We start from the raw sequence: 6903 nt of genomic DNA on the forward strand, positions 1-6903 counted from the left end.
TGCAACGGCTGTTCACACGAAACCCTTCTCCGCGTCAGCCCTCCAGGGCCTCGCTGGAGTATTTGCTACTACCACCAAGATCTGCACCGACGGCGGCTCCAGGCAGGCTCACGCCCAGACCGTTCTGCGCCCACCGCCGCGAGCCTCCTACTCGTCAGGGCTTCGCGGCCGGCCGCAAGGACCGGCCATGACTGCCAGACTGACGGCCGAGTATAGGCACGACGCTTCAGCGCCATCCATTTTCAGGGCTAGTTGCTTCGGCAGGTGAGTTGTTACACACTCCTTAGCGGATTCCGACTTCCATGGCCACCGTCCTGCTGTCTTAAGCAACCAACGCCTTTCATGGTTTCCCATGAGCGTCGATTCGGGCGCCTTAACTCGGGGTTTGGTTCATCCCACAGCGCCAGTTCTGCTTACCAAAAGTGGCCCACTTGGCACTCCGATCCGAGTCGTTTGCTCGCGGCTTCAGCATATCAAGCACGCCAGAGATCTCACCCATTTAAAGTTTGAGAATAGGTTGAGGTCGTTTCGGCCCCAAGGCCTCTAATCATTCGCTTTACCGGATGAGACTCGTACGAGCACCAGCTATCCTGAGGGAAACTTCGGAGGGAACCAGCTACTAGATGGTTCGATTAGTCTTTCGCCCCTATACCCAGCTCTGACGATCGATTTGCACGTCAGAATCGCTACGGACCTCCATCAGGGTTTCCCCTGACTTCGTCCTGGCCAGGCATAGTTCACCATCTTTCGGGTCCCAACGTGTACGCTCTAGGTGCGCCTCACCTCGCAATGAGGACGAGACGCCCCGGGAGTGCGGAGGCCGCCGCCCCGTGAAGGGCGGGGAAGCCCCATCCTCCCTCGGCCCGCGCAAGGCGAGACCTTCACAATCATTACGCCTTTAGGTTTCGTACAATGACTCGCGCACATGTTAGACTCCTTGGTCCGTGTTTCAAGACGGGTCGTGAAATTGTCCAAAGCTGAAGCGCCGCTGACGGGAGCGATTATTCCGCCCGCGGAAGGACAGGCTGCGCACCCGGGCCGTAGGCCGGCACCCAGCGGGTCGCGACGTCCTACTAGGGGAGAAGTGCGGCCCACCGCACACCGGAACGGCCCCACCCCGCGGCGAGTGGAAAGGCAACCAGACACGATCCCGCCGCGGATTGCTCCGCGCGGGCGGCCGGCCCCATCTGCCGAGGGCGGAGGCCAGTGGCCGGATGGGCGTGAATCTCACCCGTTCGACCTTTCGGACTTCTCACGTTTACCCCAGAACGGTTTCACGTACTTTTGAACTCTCTCTTCAAAGTTCTTTTCAACTTTCCCTCACGGTACTTGTTCGCTATCGGTCTCGTGGTCATATTTAGTCTCAGATGGAGTTTACCACCCACTTGGAGCTGCACTCTCAAGCAACCCGACCGGAAGGAGAGGTCCCGCCGACGCTCGCACTGGCCGCTACGGGCCTGGCACCCTCTACGGGCCGTGGCCTCATTCAAGTTGGACTTGGGCTCGGCGCGAGGCGTCGGGGTAGTGGACCCTCCCAAACACCACATGCCACGACAGGCGGCAGCCTGCGGGGTCTGGTGCTGGACTCTTCCCTGTTCGCTCGCCGCTACTGGGGGAATCCTTGTTAGTTTCTTTTCCTCCGCTTAGTAATATGCTTAAATTCAGCGGGTAGTCTCGCCTGCTCTGAGGTCGTTGTACGAGGTGTCGCACGCCACACCGCCAGCCGGCTGTGCACGCTACCGAGTAAGTACCGGTATGCGAACCGCCAGGCGACGGGCGCGCATCGCACGTTTAAGGAGGCGCGGCCGGCCCCACAGGCGGCCGCGACGCTCCCAGGTCTGCGAAGCGGGGCAAACGCCGCGCGATTCAGTATACGTAGCCGACCCTCAGCCAGACGTGGCCCGGGAACGGGATCCATGGACCGCAATGTGCGTTCGAAACGTCGATGTTCATGTGTCCTGCAGTTCACATGTCGACGCGCAATTTGCTGCGTTCTTCATCGACCCACGAGCCGAGTGATCCACCGTCCTGGGTGATCTTTTCTTAGTTTCCACTGTCTCTTTCAAGACAGTTGCATAGGCGGGACGTAGGCGTGTGGCGGCCCCTGTTCAAGCGTTCTGTGTCCAACGGCCTCACGGCCGATGGGCGTCGTACGGCTCCACACCGGAGCGGACAGACACTCGGGCGAAAGTCATTCAAAACCGGCGCCAGGCGCCAGGTGCCGCAGGCCAGCCGCTCCAGCGCTTCAGCGCTCGTACCACACAACATTGGCGTTAGTTTTGAGAAGCACGCGTGGTTCCGCACGCGGCGCACGGATACTGCGAGCCGTACAGGTAGCGTGTTGCGCGACACGACACGCACATCGAAAGACATGCAGTCTAGTCGGTAATGATCCTTCCGCAGGTTCACCTACGGAAACCTTGTTACGACTTTTACTTCCTCTAAATGATCAAGTTTGGTCATCTTTCCGGTAGCATCGGCAACGACAGAGTCAATGCCGCGTACCAGTCCGAAGACCTCACTAAATCATTCAATCGGTAGTAGCGACGGGCGGTGTGTACAAAGGGCAGGGACGTAATCAACGCGAGCTTATGACTCGCGCTTACTGGGAATTCCTCGTTCATGGGGAACAATTGCAAACCCCAATCCCTAGCACGAAGGAGGTTCAGCGGGTTACCCCGACCTTTCGGCCTAGGAAGACACGCTGATTCCTTCAGTGTAGCGCGCGTGCGGCCCAGAACATCTAAGGGCATCACAGACCTGTTATTGCTCAATCTCGTGCGGCTAGAAGCCGCCTGTCCCTCTAAGAAGAAAAGTAATCGCTGACAGCACGAAGGATGTCACGCGACTAGTTAGCAGGCTAGAGTCTCGTTCGTTATCGGAATTAACCAGACAAATCGCTCCACCAACTAAGAACGGCCATGCACCACCACCCACCGAATCAAGAAAGAGCTATCAATCTGTCAATCCTTCCGGTGTCCGGGCCTGGTGAGGTTTCCCGTGTTGAGTCAAATTAAGCCGCAGGCTCCACTCCTGGTGGTGCCCTTCCGTCAATTCCTTTAAGTTTCAGCTTTGCAACCATACTTCCCCCGGAACCCAAAAGCTTTGGTTTCCCGGAGGCTGCCCGCCGAGTCATCGGAGGAACTGCGGCGGATCGCTGGCTGGCATCGTTTATGGTTAGAACTAGGGCGGTATCTGATCGCCTTCGAACCTCTAACTTTCGTTCTTGATTAATGAAAACATACTTGGCAAATGCTTTCGCTTCTGTTCGTCTTGCGACGATCCAAGAATTTCACCTCTAACGTCGCAATACGAATGCCCCCGCCTGTCCCTATTAATCATTACCTCGGGTTCCGAAAACCAACAAAATAGAACTGATGTCCTATTCCATTATTCCATGCACACAGTATTCAGGCGGGCTTGCCTGCTTTAAGCACTCTAATTTGTTCAAAGTAAACGTGCCGGCCCACCGAGACACTCACTCAAGAGCACCCTGGTAGGATTGCAACGGGGTCCGCCTCGGGACGCACGAGCACGCACGAGGCGCGTCGCACGCCTTCGGCTCGCCCCACCGGCAGGACGTCCCACGATACATGCCAGTTAAACACCGACGGGCGGTGAACCAACAGCGTGGGACACAAATCCAACTACGAGCTTTTTAACCGCAACAACTTTAATATACGCTATTGGAGCTGGAATTACCGCGGCTGCTGGCACCAGACTTGCCCTCCAATAGATACTCGTTAAAGGATCTAAAGTGTACTCATTCCGATTACGGGGCCTCGGATGAGTCCCGTATCGTTATTTTTCGTCACTACCTCCCCGTGCCGGGAGTGGGTAATTTGCGCGCCTGCTGCCTTCCTTGGATGTGGTAGCCGTTTCTCAGGCTCCCTCTCCGGAATCGAACCCTGATTCCCCGTTACCCGTTACAACCATGGTAGGCGCAGAACCTACCATCGACAGTTGATAAAGCAGACATTTGAAAGATGCGTCGCCGTTACGAGGACCGTGCGATCAGCCCAAAGTTATTCAGAGTCACCAAGGCAAACGGACCGGACGAGCCGACCGATTGGTTTTGATCTAATAAAAGCGTCCCTTCCATCTCTGGTTGGGACTCTGTTTGCATGTATTAGCTCTAGAATTACCACAGTTATCCAAGTAACGTGGGTACGATCTAAGGAACCATAACTGATTTAATGAGCCATTCGCGGTTTCACCTTAATGCGGCTTGTACTGAGACATGCATGGCTTAATCTTTGAGACAAGCATATGACTATTGGCAGGATCAACCAGGGAGCTGCGTCAACTAGAGCTGAGCAGCCGGCCGCCCGGGAGTGTGTCCTGGTGGCCCGCGCGAGCACGCAAGCGTCCGCTCGATTATTCTGCAAACAGGAGGAGGCTGAGCTCCCCTGCACAATACACCTCGAAACCCTCTCAGGTCCCGGCGGCGCGCAGCGCCGTCCTAAGTACTTGGTCGGGTTCGAGAGAGGCGCAATCGCCCGGAGTTTGGCGAGTAGACGCTTTAGGTGCGTCCACCCGTGCTCCCAACTGAGCTTGCCGCTGCCGACAGAGGCCCGGGAGCGTGCTGTCGTGGCATTGCCGGCGGGAGACAACACACGCCACCTACGGTGACCGGCAGCTCCAACGCCAGCGCCACATAAGGACAAAAGCCCCACTTGGGTGCTGAAGCGAACTCTCCCAGCACAGCGCACACGCCAACACGTCCGCACAGCTGCGATACAAACCACCTGCGAGAACCGCAGAGGCGACCGAGCAGCAGACGGCGTCGCGGCGCCGAGCGCCGGGCGGCGGCGCATCCTCAGCGCACACAGGCCTCAATCGGACCAGCACACTGCAGATGTCCACCGCGCTTCGCACCGAGCCCGCGAGGACCTACTTTGGCCGCACGGCGCCGCGGGCAGGTTGCGCCGGCGCGCAGCTGCGCCGCCTGCCGCCTCCGTCGGCCGGCGCGCCTGCCACTGGCCGCCCCCACCAGCCGGCTGTAGCGCGTGCGCCCACGCACCGCGCGGCCAGCACGCCGGGAGGCCCCCCCTCACCGGCCGGGGACGGTCCCACCCAGCCACCGCCGCGTATCGCTTCACACCCAGATGCCATTCACGTTCGTGGGCATGGTGGGTATCGCTGAAACAGCCGGTTGGTAGCTCAACCGATCGTCGCCATCACTGATTCACCTCTAGCGAGAACAACCGCACCACAACGGTTTACCAGTTGTTCATTTGCGTAACGTCACCAGCAAACGTAGACGTCCATCGCCATTTGCAAATTCAACGATTGTTGCATGCCTGTGTCAGGTGTCACGACACACTATGTCTGCCCACATACACGCAACAACATGTGCACGCTTCGCGAACACGTGGAAGGTGGCCCCCGTACGTATGCGATGTCCATTGCGCGAACGACTGTCAACCGGCCTCTGTCGCATGTCGCAGATGTGGAACGCAGTGCACCATGCTATCACGGTGTGTGAGACGAGACGTCTACGGCTGACAACACGCGCCACTACATCAACAGACGGCTCATGCTGATCGCCATCCAGGGCATACCACACTGCAATCCAGCTCTTATATGGAGACGACACGTAGCTGAGTGCACAACATTTGGACCGCATGGTTCGCCGTTGTTGGCGCAATCGTTGTACGGTCACATGTACCACGATGTATCATTCAGTACATGAGGACCAATGTGCAGTAAAGTGTGTGATTTGGACGTACAACATCAGCGGACAGTTGACACAGGCCGTACCACAGCGTAGGCTAAGTGCTTCGCCATGCGAATGCCAATGAACAACTGTGAAGGGCATTGAGCATGTACGTCCTGCTGCCATCCACATTACAGTGTATAGCTGCAAGGTGTTTAACATGAAGCGATACACTGGGGACCGGGCAGTGCGAGTAGCAAACTATATTGCGGGGGTTGCAGTTAGGCAACACTACACTAATTTAACGCGTCGTATGACAAGTACATAGCAGGTTAAGGCCCAACGTGTGTTGGGTTAAGACCCAACGTGTGTTGGGTTAAGGCCCAACGTGTGTTGGGTTAAGGCCCAACGTGTGTTGGGTTAAGGCCCAACGTGTGTTGGGTTAAGGCCCAACGTGTGTTGGGTTAAGGCCCAACGTGTGTTGGGTTAAGGCCTAACGTGTGTTGGGTTACGTTACGGCGCAATGTAGGTTAGGTTAAGGTACAATGTGGGTTAGGTTAAGGCGCAATATGGGTTAGGTTAAGGTACAATATGGGTTAGGTTAAGGTACAATATGGGTTAGGTTAAGGTACAATATAGGTTAGGTTAAGGCGCAATATAGGTTAGGTTAAGGCGCAATATAGGTTAGGTTAAGGCGCAATATAGGTTAGGTTAAGGCGCAATATAGGTTAGGTTAAGGCGCAATATAGGTTAGGTTAAGGCGCAATATAGGTTAGGTTAAGGCGCAGTATAGGTTTGGTAAAGGCGCAATATAGGTTTGGTTAAGGCGCAATATAGGTTAGGTTAAGGCGCAATATAGGTTAGGTTAAGGCACAGTATGGGTTAGGTTAAGGTACAATATGGGTTAGGTTAAGGTACACATTGTTGTAAGGAAAGGTCTATTGGGGGGGGGGCCGGTTTGTTGATTGTGATTATAGTAAGTGGATGCCTGCGGCATCATCTGATTTGCCACATCAGGATGCACCTTTGGCTCATGACAGCCGGCGCTCTGATTCCATGCTTGTGGCAGACCTGTGTCTTTCATTCCTGCCATTGTTTGCGTGCTGTGACAGGAGGCAGTATTGTGATGTTGGGTGCACCCCTGTGTAGTACATGTGTGGGTGTTGGTGGCTTAGCTGAGCAATGGTGGTTGTCGGGAGGGTGGGATATTCTGTTTTCTGAGTAGACCTCCCAGTCTGGTTATG

The 6903-nt window shown here is 56.1% G+C and overlaps 2 non-coding genes across 2 annotated transcripts; both read right to left on the reverse strand.

Annotated features, from left to right (window-relative positions):
• Positions 1-1880: 1880 nt before the first annotated feature.
• On the reverse strand, positions 1881-2035 carry LOC124608349. Its single transcript, XR_006979019.1, has one exon. It is a non-coding gene; the product is annotated as a 5.8S ribosomal RNA (ribosomal RNA).
• Positions 2036-2386: 351 nt separating this feature from the next.
• On the reverse strand, positions 2387-4296 carry LOC124608891. The gene has a single exon (XR_006979444.1). It is a non-coding gene; the product is annotated as a small subunit ribosomal RNA (ribosomal RNA).
• Between the last annotated feature and the right edge of the window lie 2607 nt (positions 4297-6903).

The sequence above is a fragment of the Schistocerca americana genome, chromosome 3 (assembly GCF_021461395.2).
Source record: "Schistocerca americana isolate TAMUIC-IGC-003095 chromosome 3, iqSchAmer2.1, whole genome shotgun sequence".
NCBI lineage: Eukaryota > Metazoa > Arthropoda > Insecta > Orthoptera > Acrididae > Schistocerca > Schistocerca americana.